The sequence below is a fragment of the Thamnophis sirtalis genome, unplaced genomic scaffold (genome assembly GCF_051295495.1).
Source record: "Thamnophis sirtalis isolate CommonGarterSnake01/CBP01778 unplaced genomic scaffold, rThaSir2_p1.2 scaffold_11, whole genome shotgun sequence".
Taxonomy (NCBI): Eukaryota; Metazoa; Chordata; class Lepidosauria; order Squamata; family Natricidae; genus Thamnophis; species Thamnophis sirtalis.
The window spans coordinates 55,796,686-55,811,457 of NW_028261391.1; positions in this window are offsets into that span (position 1 = coordinate 55,796,686).

A 14,772-nucleotide genomic window follows, 5' to 3' on the forward strand; every position below is an offset into this window, starting at 1 on the left:
TTCTCTGCGCATGTGGAAGAAGGGAGTTTCCCGCCGAGGCCAACTGTCCAGCATTTTACTCAGACTCAGCTTTGCTTTGCTTCTCATCGTTTGTAATTAGTAAAAGTACACTTAATTCTGAAACATGGAGTTGAGTGGTTTCTTTCTTGATTATTAAATGAAGAGGCACCTGACAAAAGCAGCAGGAAAATATTTGCTTAACAAGGGGATAGAAGGATGGTCATGAGCAAGCAGCATTTGGTCCTACTTTACAAATATTCATTTCTAGTTACTAGGTATATGAACAAGCAAATGAGAACATGGACAATTGGAAAGGAGAACAAATAATGATAAAGAAGAAACACTCTATTAAACTTACTTGGCATACACAACAACCATTACAGTGGAAAAACTACCAAAAAAGGTTTTGAGATTCAAATGTATATAAAATTACTTTTTTCATTATCAAAAAGACTGGTTTTCAATCACATAAATGTTGGTAATAATCAAGGTCACAGATCATTGTTAGTTTGTGGTTAGTATTTATTAGGGAAGAGCTCACTGTAGAGAAAAGCTAGTTAGGAAGCTAAGAGCTGCACCTTTTTGCATTTTAAGTCTATACCTGTTGGATGAGGATGTATGGTAACCCTATTTTAGCTTTCTAATGTCTAGGTCCATGATGGTGAACCTATGCATTCATGTCACCTGCCATATCTCCCAGCCCGTGAGCTGTCAGTTCCAGTGCATATGTGCATGCCGGCAAGCTGATTTTTGGGCTTCTGGACGGCCAGGATGGCCATTTTCGCCTCCCCAGGCTTCAGGAAAGTCTCTGGAAGTTCATTTCTAATCCTAATCCTAACCCTCCCCAGGCTCTGGTGGCTTTCTTGAAGCCTGGGGAGAGTGAAAACAGCCTCCCTTGGCCCCCGCAAAGGAAATACCAAGCTCAGCTTGGAGGCGAACAGTGCAGCATGCCAGGGGGGGGGAAGTGGGGGGATTGTATGCACATGCACATGTGGGAGAGTGCTTTGCATTATGGGTGCTGGCATGCACGTGTGTTATTATACTCACACTCTTCAATTTTGACACCCTACAACAAAAAGGTTAGACATCACTGTTTGGTCTTCAAACAGGAGGGTAACTAAAATATCTGTAGATCTATTAAGTTGAAGAACAAATGCTGGAAGTAGAAGACAAAATTCTGAAAAACACCTCTTTCCATTAAAAGAAATGAAATTTCTACCTTGAAAGTAGGAATGTATGCATACAAATGAGCTAAGAGTTTTTCCTGCCTATATTTGTTGCCTCTCTGCAGAGTTCTCAGGCACCAACAATTAAAAAAAAGCAAATGACAAAAGTTGGTTTAAAGTAGCATCATTTATTTGATTTCCTCATTATGACCTTATTCTTTTGTATGCCTGTAAACTGTGCCTGAGTTCTAGTCAGGAAGAATTCAAGAAATGAAACAAATGTTTTGGAAGATAAAGCAATGAAAGTAGAGAAGGCTATATATGTAGTTTGTTTTAAAGTTTGATTGCATCCTTTCCAAAATGGATAATTTAGATGTCAACATCAGTTAACCTATCATTTTCTAACATGGCTTATTGCTTTGAAATTCTTTTCGTATATGTATATCATTTCCTACAGAGGTGGGTTGCTGCCGGTTCAGCCTGGTTCGACCAAACTGGTAGTGAAATTCAGGTCATGGCAGTGACCCCGGCCTGCCAGGCCCCCGAACCAATTCCCTCGCCGTCACTGGGCCATCACCATTTTGGTTTTTAGTGACTGTGCATGCGCAGTTCATTGTAAGAACAATTTACACTGAATATGCATGCATGTGCAGTGTTGTGCGTGGATTGCGAACCGGTAGTAAAACCGGCAGCAACCCACCCATTATTTCCTAAGTATCTGATAGTAACATAGAGAAATCACGATTCTGTTAACTTAATCTTTATGATTTGGCATCTTGAGTTATAGAAGCTTTCTCAAGACAGGACCTACTTACAGTTTTTATTCAATTTATTAAATTTTGGATTCGCCAGGCTCTGATTCACAAATACTTGTTAAGATACTCTTCTGGAAGATGTTAGGAAGGTGAAATAGTAGATTTTATGTTTGAGAAGCAACATCCATCACTATATGTGGCAACCAACAAATAAGACTAAAAAAATTCCTATGATGAAGCCAATAAGTATTTCTGGGAAAAGGAAATCACTCTCTCTACAAAGTCAATTATGAGCTCTGAGATAACATGCCTTTTAAAGCTTGAGTGCTTTTCCTGAGTTTCTTCATTTACTGTCATGGCTGATTAAAAGATGGATAATTCCACAAAGTGTATTTTTTAAAAATAATAAAGAATAAAATCAGAATGCGTTTATGATCAATTTTGATCAAAATAACTATGATTTACACAAGTAAACCGATAACAGAATTTCAATTTATGACAGTCATTGCCCAGCAAACAAATGCAAAATAAGGAAGGAAAGATCAAAAATCTCCTCAAACCCAAATCCACCCCAATAAGGAAATATTATACAGCACCAGGACTTAGTTTTTTAATGTAGATTCCTTTCTGCAGTTTTGAAGCTAGGCAATAAAACTTCACAGAATTATATGTTACTATATAATGTATTACATGTTACATAAAAGACCTTGTTTGCAAGAAGGAAATAAACATAGAAGTCATTTAACACCCAAGGACTGATAACTGAACAGGAATAATTGGGAACCTCGACAAAAAATAACACACAAAAACATCTTTTATAAATGTGATAACTAGTTTGCCAGAATAAACTTCTGTGATATCCATCACACAAACCTTGCAGTAAATATACTTGCAGTAAGTGACATTTGCTTGTACAATGTAGAACCAATCCTTGTTGCACAATGTAGAACCAATCCAGTGAACACAGAAGAATACTCAATTTGTATAGTGAAAGAATAGTAGTTTTCATTTAAATGTAATTTCATTGAAACTGTAATCATAGCAGAAGCAATAATTTTTGAAAAATAATGAAACTCATGAGATTATGGTACAAACAGCCCAAATCAGAATGTACTGTAATTCAACAAAAATATCAATATTTCTTAAATATCAATATGGAAAAATATTTTCATTTGCTGCTTCCATTGCCACATAATACATTACTTGATAAAGTAATATGAATCATTTGTCTCAGTGACTGGAAGACTCCAAGTCAGTGATGGCAAACCTTTTTTGGCTTGCATGCCAAAGGTGGGGGGAGCACAGGGGGGTTCTGTGCAGGTGTGCCACACCCATAATGCAATGTGCATGACCCCAGCGTGCATGCGCACATGACCAGCATTCCCCCCATTTTTTTGCATGCTTTTTTCACCCTTTCCAGGCTCCAGAGAGGGCGAAAACAGCCTCTCCGCCCCACCGCTCCCGAAGGCCCTCCGGAGGCTTCAGGAGCTTCCCTGAAGCTTCCGGAGTGCAAAAAACAGGCCCTACAAGCAAACTGGAAGTTTGGGAACGGACTTCTGGTTTGCTGGTAGGGCAAACCCTATGACCCTATGAGCAAACCAGAAGTCACTTCTGTTTGTCCGTAGGACCATTTTTTGTCCTCCGGAGCCTTCAGGGAAGCCTCCTGAAGGTCCCTGAAGGCTCTGGAGGGCTAAAACCAGCCCTTCTAGCAAACTGGAAGTAACTTCCAGTTTGCCGTAGGGACATTTTTAGTCCTCCTGAGACTTCAGGGACCTTCAGGAGGCTTCCCTGAAGGCTCCGGAGGATGAAAAATGGTCCTACGGACAAACAGAAGTGACTTCTGGTTTGCTCATAGGGTCATTTTTTGCCTTCCAGAGCCTTCAGGGAAGCCTCCTGAAGGCCCCTGAGGGTTCCAGGGGGCTAAAACTGGCCCTATGAGCAAACCGGAAGTCCATCCCTGAACTTCTGGTTTGCTTGTAGGCCTGGGTTTTCTGCACTCCGGAGGCTTCTGGAGCCTGGGGAGGGCGAAAAATGGCCTCAAAAGAAGGTTGGAGTCAGCTGGCCAATGCACACATGTGTGCTGGCCAGCTTACTGGGCAACGCCTCTTGTGCCTTGACAAATTGTTCCGTGTGCCACCTGTGGCATGCATGCCATAGGTTCGCCATCCTGGCTCTAAGTCATCTACAGTCTGCTGGTCTCAGAGTGGTGTTCAATATCAAACACTATATTCCTCTAGACTGCTTAATAAAAATAAGCATAGGAAGTATCATTTTACAATGCTTTAAGTCCTAGAAAGGTATTCTGGAGAACTTAAGAGTTCAGCATTTGGGACAGTGGCATATAGTAGGTGTCACCAACAGTGGGCCATGGCCTACTAGAAAGCCTTGAGTCTTTCAGAACCTGGGTCGCTGAACTGGTCGGCAAGTGCGCATGCATGTGCATCCCCACTCGTATGAGCAACAGGTGAACATATGTGTGTCAGCTGCAGGTGGCATCTCCCCCACCACCAGTCCACAAAGTCAAAAAAATTGGGGAACTCTGGCATATAGTGTTTGTTTATATCTTTCTCTGGTTATGTTTATTCAAACATGGTCAAGGGTTCATTTAAAAAGAAACCAGAGTAAAACTGCTTCCTCACCTACTAAATAGCTTTAGGTCAGTATTTTCCTTTGATTGAAAAAAAACTTTCTTGCAATACATTAAGACTTTGTCAAATGTCAGGGCCCTGACTGATGTATTACACTCCCTCTAGAGTAATTCATGCTATACCTCTGCTCCATGAACTGCATTCAAGGTCCTTCATGGCATAGGACCTAGTAATCTGAGGGACTGTCTCTACTCAATATCATCAGTCCACCCCACTACATCTGCAGAACAGGCATGTTGCACGTAGAAGGGTAGTAGTGTTCCTTCAGAATCTCAAAAGAAAAGAGGTGAAATGGCTATGCAGATTGAAGCTTTGATGACGCAGTCCATACCATTCACCATATTGCATATTCTAATGGTCACAGTTTCACTTTTTCCATGCAGGGAGCTTTCGTATTTTCATAGCATCACTAGTCTTCATTATAGTGGTCTAAATCATGTCCCTATTACTATTATTTTTGCAAAATGGTGGTTGAATTACTGTATCTGACACTCTAAGTTAGTGGGGAAATAATTTTTGGCATGTGACAACATCTGGCTAATGAATATGGAACATCGTGGTTGACTCTTAATGAACGATATAACTATATGTAGAGTATTAAACTGAAGGAAAAGGATTTTGGTAGAAGTATTAGGCTTGCTATGTATGGCATGTTACATCCCTTGGCTGGTTCTCATTGTGCATAGCATAAAACCAGTCTGCAAGAACCATCCAATATCATACTAGCCTCCTTTGTCATGATGCATGAAAATAAGGAAATATCTTTTGGGCCTGTTATGCTTGACTATAGTCTGTTTCTCATGTATATCTTTGTGCAATATTTTTGAAATACTGTAATATAGAAAACTCAAAATATAATCAAACATCCTGAAAGCGTGCTGCAGTTAAATTGATGATATTGAAATGTGATGTAGGCTTTTCTTTGTGCTGATTAAAGAGATAAATAAGTGGAAGATGGGAGATTTTGTTTTTAAAAATTAGAGTTAAAATGTCTTAAGGCTGCTGGTAATGGACCCAGTGATCTTTTTACAGTTGTTAATGGATATCTAATTGGGATTTATTTCAATGAAGTTTGGGGGCCTTCAGATCATTTAAGCACCGAGGGAATGTTGTAGCCCAGGGGATCAACATGATCTCTATAAAGGTCATGTTTGAAGAATAAAATTAAAAGATATGACTTATAGTCAAAATTCACTGCCATTTAGGAACACCTACAGAAAGCAGGCAATTTCTTTTTAACTCGAAGAACACAATTTGTAATATCACACAGCCACCTTTCCAAAAAAGAGATAGAGGTAAATGAATGATATTTGATACGGTTAGGATTCTGAAATTTTATATGCTGAGTTTTTCTGGGTAGTAATATTCAGTCCTATGCATATCAAGTAAAAGACCTACGGTTCAAGGAGGTCTCAGTTTTCTAGTTGGCAGTTTTCAATAATAATTAGAATGTGATATTGTAGGCTAACTCTGCTCACAGCCAGGAGTTCGATTCTGACTAGGTCAAGGTTGATTCAATCTTCCATTCTTCCGAGGTTGGTAAAATGAGGACCTAGATTGTTGGAGGCTGATTGATGCTGACTCTGTAAACCCCTTAAAGAGATCTATACAGCATTGTGAAGCAGTACCGTGCTTCCCTGAAAATAAGACAGGATCTTATTTTATTTTAACCCATGAAATAAGAACTTGGACTTATTTTTTGGGAAGTCTTATTATTTTTGAGGTACAGGAGGCAGTGAACATGGTCACCCCATGGCTGATGCTGAGTTGCAATATTTTTGGGAGAGGGTTTATTTTAGCACATGTGCTCAAAAGCCCGATTGGGCTTATTATCCGGGGAGGTCTTATTTTCAGGGAAACAGGATGTATAAGTCTAAGTGCTATTGTTATTACTATGAAGCCATAATCCCAGGCAACAGTGCAGAGAAACAAAGCAAGCAGTTCTCCATTACTCTTGTTGCATTGCTGGCACTTCTTTTGTTGGAGGTCAGCATTTTATGGCCATTTCAGTTGCACTATATTAAATTTATATTCTACCAATCTTCCTGATAAAGTGACTCTAGGCGGCTTACAGCTCATAAAAAGATAAATAGAAAAGCAAACTTTCTAAACTTTTTAAAACTACACAGATTAATTTAAAAATGATGTAAAAAACCAGAAGCAAGAGGCAGATTCATGTTATATGGCTGTGCATATCAGCAAATGATTCCAAGTGAACAAATTTAATGTAAATTAAAAACAAATTTCCATCATAAATACAGAATTAAAAATACACTGCAGCTGACTATGATATATCACTAGGATTGCCCTTATTCCATATCCCCACTTAAGTGCTTGATGAAACCTATGAATTCATGACTCCTAAATGAACAAAAGGGAAAGTACTATAGTTTTTTACAATGTAACACAGGACTCTTTCAAACTCCTTAATACTGTATGCTGATTTGACGAAAGACATTGGCAACTATCCAATTAGTATATGAGAAGTATAATCTGCACAGAGAAAGACACAATAAATGTATTTTTATAAACAACAACAGCTTAATTGCTTCTATGACTACAATTAAAGTCTTTTTATGGGCTAAAATGGATTTTTAAAAAATAATAATAATAAAAGCAGTCTATTTACAATTGGATGAATTGTGCAACTACCTATTTTGTAATTGAATAACTTATATGGTAACAACTTATTAACCGGCCTTTTAATGTCTGGCGTATGATTGCTGTTTTATTTTGACTTGGATGTATTTCAGCTTCAGTGTTATATTTCATCCTTTCAAAAAATTTACACACAAGTTGCATTTTAACTCTGTCAGTTTGTTTCCTGATTAATAATGTCTCAAGAGCATGGTAAACATTCTTGCTGCCTTAGAGTTAAGCTGATCTCTCCATTCCACCTTCAGAGAGTTAGCAGGCGTGAATAAAACAATTGTGCTATTGTAAAGCACAGTTTAAAGATGGCCAATTCTGGAAGTGAAATCTAGAAAACTAGCTGATATATTGCGTTCTGTTTCTTTCAGAAACCTAGATCTAAGATGGGCTGAATTTTGCAGGGATTGAGAAAGAAAATTACAGAAATAGAAGAATAGGAATTTTATCTTATTTAACTCATCTTTCCTTCTGTTTGACTCTAAAAAAGATGCTGTGAATGATGACAGACTTTCACTGTCTGTTATCTAAGGGATTTTTGTATTTTAGTCTGATGATAATGAGATTTGCGTTGTCTAAATTTAATAAATAAAATTAGGCTGTATCCTTTTAAATGCAGAACACACAACTCCAATTGAAAAGTATCAGTTTTGTTAGTAGTATCATTCTTACCATAAATTGTCTCTCATTTCTTGTCATGTGTATTAGCTAATCATATTAAAAAGTAAGAATAATACCAGGACTAGATTATTACTATTTCACTACTGAGGTTTAGCCTAAGCACAAAAAGCAATTTGTTTCATAGACTCGAATGGGAGATGATAATGTTGTAGTGGTACTTTTCTTAAGATAATAACTTTAAATCCTTGAACTTGGCCAGGCATAAAATCTTTCTCTGGTTACCAAAAGAGGCTGAAACTCAATTCATTTGGATAATTGTATATTTGAATTATTAAAAGTTTGACTACTTTTCATTCATTATGGGTTCAAGCAAAATTTAATTTTCTTCTCTCACAAACCTTTTCTTCCCATCCTCCTTCCCAAATAATTATTTTTTTAAAAAAAATCTATGTCCTTGAACAGGAATGTCCCTAATATATCCCAAATAAATATTCAGTGCTTTTTTCTCTCAGCCCATTATCTAATGATATAGGAAGGTTTATTCCAAGATGTTGGATTTGTTTAGCTGCAAGCTAAAGTAGATTGGTCGCAAGTGGTTTTTTTAAAATGAATAATTGAACCCATGAAATACCCCCTACAAGTTTCATAGTGTTGTATGTGAGTAAATATACATAAATGTGGAAAAAGATATTGGTGATCGTTGCAATTAACTATTCACTATGTGTGTGCGCATGTTAGAGAGAGAGAGACAGACAGACAGAGAATAGAGGTTGTTTTATTTAATGTATCTCATTTTTGAAGAAGTATTTCAAACTAGGTGGCACCTGAATAAGAATAAGAGCTCAGAAGCAAAAGAATTCAATGATAAAAGAGATGCTTTCATTTAATGCTCCAGGCATCAGCTGTAAAGAAGCCAAAGTGAATGTACGAGCATCAGAGTCTATCACTGAGGGTGAGAGAGTGGGTAGGCAACAGCTAATGCTGTGTGTGTCTCTACATAAACATTTAAATCCAGCCAGCTGAATAACAATTTAGGACATAAAAGTAAGGTGAAATGAAATTCAGAGAAACAAATGTCCAGTTTAATCACAATTAAACAAGAGAGAGATATCATAAAACAGCAAATGAGGAAACAAAGAAGGCAGGGGAGAAAATCATAGGGGCTCAGTACTTTGATTTGATTAGATAACATAGTACTTTGTGGAATCAAGCTTACATTTTCAATCAAGTCTTTTGCTTTCTAAACCAAGTGGGATTTTAAAAAATCTTTCCACATGATACCTTTTCCTACGACTTTTACAGTACTCGCCCACCCAATTACCCATTGCAGTGTCATGCTTGAAAATGGATGATTGCCTGCTCTGCTACCTCCTCTCCTAACCTAGGCCTCTTCTGAAATGATAGATAATAATTATCAAGGCAACATAGCAATGGATGATGATGAGGTTGTGCCTAGGAGAAATTATAATCCAACATATTTGGAGCACCCAAAATCAGTGAGGGATTTTGACTGTCCTAGTGATCCTTTCATTATATAAAAATTTAAAATTGCTTAATGGATTGCTAGTTGATAATCCACAAAATGTAGTCTATATTTCCCCCAAAATTCTGCTAATATGTCAAAATGTGAAATATGCAAAGATAGTTCCATTATTGGGTGTTCCACAATTAATGATAACTAAAAGCAATTTTAGCTGTGAGATTTCTCCTGGTATAGTGAGCCGAACTGGAAAAATGTCAAAGGTTTCATAGATTAATCTTGTCTCCCGTCCATATCTTATTTGGCATTATCCTTTCAACCAACACTTATTGTTGTTAGTGGGTGGTGTTACTGTTCTATTTTATTCAATGATATTGCTTTGCTATATATAGTTTCTCTTGTTTTTTATGAACAGTTCTTGGGTTTCTTCATAGTGCTTAAACAAAAACCAGCTGCACTTTTTAGATTAGTTATAATTAAAATTCATATTGTAATGTGTCCTCAAAGCTGGCTCCCAATATATCAGGCACAGTGTACCAGACCATATTCTAGCCTGAAATTAAATAATTTCATCAAGCAATATTACTTTATTGTACCAACACTGTTTCATTTCAAATAAAGTATAGTTCCCTGTCAAAACAAAAAAGAATAAGAAGGTACCTTTTAACAAGATTTCAATTTGGTGATCTCCAGATTAACCAATTTTTTTTCATTATAATAGTTGAAAATTCTTAACAATCTTAATAATCAAAACTGGGTATAATAGGAAACTCTTTGTCTGCAAAGATATCTCCAATTTTCTGGGCCATAAATCCCAATAATATAATTGTGATTTATGAATTTTTTTTTTGCTTTTCTCTTTATCAAGAGTTCAAAAAAACAGACAATACCTCATATCTTTCCTCTGGAGAAAATAGAGTATTATAGTCTCAAATCACCGTCAGCCATGGTGACACAGTGGTTAAATTGAAGTACTGCAGGCTACTTCTGCTGGCTGCTGGCTGCCTGCAATTTGACAATTCAGATATCACCAGGTTCAAGGTTGACTCAGCCTTCTATTCTTCTGAGGTGGGTAAAATGACCCAGATTGTTGGGGGCAATATGCTGACTCTGTAAAAGCACTAGAGAGGGTTGTAAAGCACTGTGAAGCGATATATAAGAGTGCTATTGCTATTGCTACATACTGTGGAATATTTTCATATGATTTTGATCAAAGATTAATTCTAATAGAAGATTAGAATTTCAGTCTCATGAACACAAGGTAGCATATCCAATAGGAAGGATTCTGGGAGTTTAGGTTCCAAATAGTCCCAAATAGTTGGACTGTGTTAAATTCTTATCCATTTAGATTTTATATACTTGATATTGGCTTTGCTAGCTAATAGCTTAATATTTGCAATTTGCTCCTGCATAGCAATTTATTTCTCTAAATATGTATAGTTGTAGTGAATAGGCTTGAATTACAAAATGTTGTGAGAATAAAAGGTATGTTTAACACACAGGTCAGTACTATATGCATGAAAGTATGTCATGCATTTAAGAAGGCAGTTTGTGCAATAAACAATAACATTTATTTAACAAATTGTTATTCTTTGATCACAGAGAATCTTTTGTCATTTGATATAACAATGATAACAAACAAAAGGTAGAGAAGTATCAGGAAGATAATAACTCAAGACAGGTGTGGTAGGGGCTACAACACCTAACCAACTATAAGGGCAATAGAAAAAAATAGCCAATGCTAATGCCCTGCTAGTAGAGGAGCTAAATAGCTTCTTCACCCGTTTTGAGGTCAAAAGATCAGTCTCTTTGGCTCTAGCTCAAAGGCCCTCTGACCTCCAGCCACTCACCCTGGATGAACATCAAGTGAGAGCTGACCTAAAGGCTGTAAATCCCAACAAAGCTGCAGGTCCAGACGGGGTGTTGGGGAAAGTGGTAAAAACCTGTGCTGACCAATTAACAGGGGTCCTGAAAAAGATTTTTAATCTCTCCCTACAACAGGTTAGAGTCCCATCATGCTTGAAAGCAGCCACAATTATCCCAGTTCTGAATAAAGCAGCCATAAAAAGCTTGAATGACTATAGACCCATTGCACTGACATCTATAGTGATGAAGTGTTTTGAGAGACTGGTCCTTCAACACCTCAGGTCCTGTCTTCCATCAAATTTTGATCAACACCAGTTTGCTTATAGAAGCAACAGGTCAACAGGGAATGCCATCACCACTGCTCTACATATTGCACTGAGCCACCTTGAGAAATCTGAGAATTATGTCAGAATGCTTTTTATAGACTATAGCTCTTACCAGGAATTCTCATTGAAAAGTTGACTGACCTGAATTTCCCTCCCCTCACTTGTGAATGAATCAAAGACTTCCTGACAGATCGTCCACAAACAGTAAGGGTTGGGTCCTTTACATCTTCCACGCTGAAGCTTAGCCCAGGCTCCCCTCAGGGCTGTGTGCTCAGCCCATACCTGTTCTCGCTGTATACATATGACTGCATATCCTTTAATCCATCCAACATCATAATAAAGTTTGCAGATGACACAACAGTGCTGGGTCTCTTAACTGGAGGGGACAAATCAGCATACAGGAAAGAAGTCCAGAAGATATCCAAATGGTGTTCAAGAAACAACTTACATCTAAATACTAGTAAGACAAAGGAGATGGTGCTAGATTTCTGGAAGCACAGAGAGGAACCTGCCCCACTGTATATCGAGGGGGGCTGTGTGGAGATGGTTTCCTCTTTTAAATTCTTGGAGTGCTTATTAGTCAAGATCTCACCTGGAAAAACAACACATCCCTGGTGATTGGAAAGGCCCAACAGAGACTTCATTTCCTTAGAGTCCTGCGAAAAAATCAGATGGAACAATGGCTGATAACCTCTTTCTATCGGTCCACCATTACAGTATGGTATGCTGGTTTAACAGCTGCGGACAGGAAGGCACTACAGAGAGTGATCAATTTGGCACAAGAAACCATTGGTTGCCCTCTGACACCACTGAATGACAGTGTTTCTATACTTGGGCTGTGAAACTTTTAAATACAACCACAATCACTCCATGCACACACTAATTTTTTTTCTTTTTCTTTCTTTTTTCATTTCTGTTATAATTTTGCACCAGTGAGGTTAAAACCAATTTTGTTGTATTTAAGTACAATGGCAATAAAGATTTTACTTATACTTACTTCTAAGGGGTGGATACATACAATAGCAGAGTTGGAAGGGACCTTGGAGGTCTTCTAGTCCAATCCCCTGCCTAGACAGGAAACCCTATAATGGTCCAGACAAATGGCTATTCAATATCTTCTTAAAGACTTCCAGTGTTGGGGCATTCACAACTTCTGGAAGCAAGCTGTTCCACTGATTAATTGTTCTAACTGTCAGGAAATTTCTCCTCAGTTCTAAGTTGCTTCTCTCCTTGATTAGTTTCCACCCATTGCTTCTTGTTCTACCCTCAGGTGCCTTGGAGAATAGTTTGACTCCCTCTTCTTTGTGGCAACCCCTGAGATATTGGAACACTGCTATCATGTCTCCCCTAGTCCTTCTTTTCATTAAACTAGACATACCCAGTTCCTGCAACCGTTCTTCATATGTTTTAGTCTCCAGTGCCCTAATCATCTTTGTTGCTCTTCTCTGCACTCTTTCTAGAGTCTCCCCATCTTTTCTACATTGTGGCCATAAAACTGAATGCAGTATTCCAAGTGCGGCCTTACCAAGGCATTATAAAGTGGTATTAACACTTCATGTGATCTTGATTCTATCCCTCCGTTTATGTAACCTAGAACTGTGTTGGCTTTTTTGGCAGCTGCTGCACACTGCTGGCTCATATTTAAATGGTTGTCCACTAGGACTCCAAGATACCTCTCACAGTTACTACTATTGAGCAAGGTACCACCTATACTGTACCGGTGCATTTCGTTTTTCTTGCCTAAATGTAGAATCAGAGGTGGTATTCAGTCAATTCTTACCAGTTTGGGCGAACCGGTAGCAGCGGTGAATCCCACCACTGAAGTGGATGTGTAGTCAATGGCTGGGTTTGCAGAGCGTAGTAACTCATAATGTAGTTATAAAGTCAATTGCTGATTTCTTTAGTATGGCAAGGTATCTTGTTGTTGACCCATCTGGTTTATCATTAGCAGCAAAAGCAATCTTTTGCTAAGGATATTCATGAAATCCTAAAGATTAAAGCTCACATTACAGCAACAAGGAAGCTAATAAATCAATCATAATTATGCTATCACATTCAAAAATAAAGGCATGAAAATGCTACCTCATTTAGGCTGTATGAAATCTAGTTGACTCAGTAAGTAACACTGAAAGAAGTTTAGATTTAATCATGTGTTGCAAATCAAGTTTTCCGCCTTGTTAGCTGGAGATCATCCTTGCTTTTATTTAAACCTTGTACTTACCTCAGCTTCATTTAAGAATACCATGTGAACATTTTGTTTAATGTGCCATCATGTTTCCTCTTTAGCTGAGTTGAAAATGAACGCATCTTGCAAGGTTTCTTCCCCCCCCCCAGTCACTTTTAGTCATGATTATCTTTTTATATTAAAGTGAACAGATGCTGTTGGTGGTGATGCTTAAACTGGGATGTTTTTCTCCTTTGGAGATTCTTCCTGCCAGTGATTAATTTACATTTTTTTTTGTTTTGAAATCTTGTAGAGAGTCCTTTGTTGATGCTGCTGTGTTCATTTTGTCTTATTCTCTTTTCAGGTCACATATGAGCAGGTTTTTCAAACGGCAACTTAAGAAAACAGAATAAAATTGGTGACATCTGCCAATCAGTTTCATACACCATCTTATTTATCTGAAGCATTTTTGTAATTCTTATCTCCTCCTATTCAGTGAACCAGATATGAGAGCCACTCTTTATGAGCCTGTTGTTAGACTAAAGAATACATTTGAAATTCTTTTGGAGAAGATGAGATGGTGCCATGATAGCACCAAGCCATTCTTTCACATCCTGCCCTGACATTACTATGTGCCATACCTCTGGCTTCTGGTCACATCTTTCCCCTGTTCCTGAGCCAAATTTAGCTTTTTGGCTGATCTTTGACAGGCCAAGTATTAAACTGAAACCACAAAGACATGGAAAACTCTTGAGAGTCATAATTGAAAGGATAGTGTCCATTTAGTTATCCATCTGCATGTCATTTCGTTATTCATCTACATGCTTCCTTGGTCCTTGTCAATTTGCATTCCAGTTGACAGTTATAAAAACAACCTGTTTAAACTGGGTTCCTTTCCAGAATCCTCAGTTTGTCGAAATCAAAGTCAGATGCATAAATTTAAAGCTTTATATTCCACTAGACAACCTATGACCCAATGGGTCATTGCTTCAGAGATATTTTGTTATGTAAACAGAAAAACAAAATAATCATTGGTGAGCAAACAAGCAATGGGAGGAGAAGTAACTTCTGACCTCAATGGCTTTCCAATTGAGTTT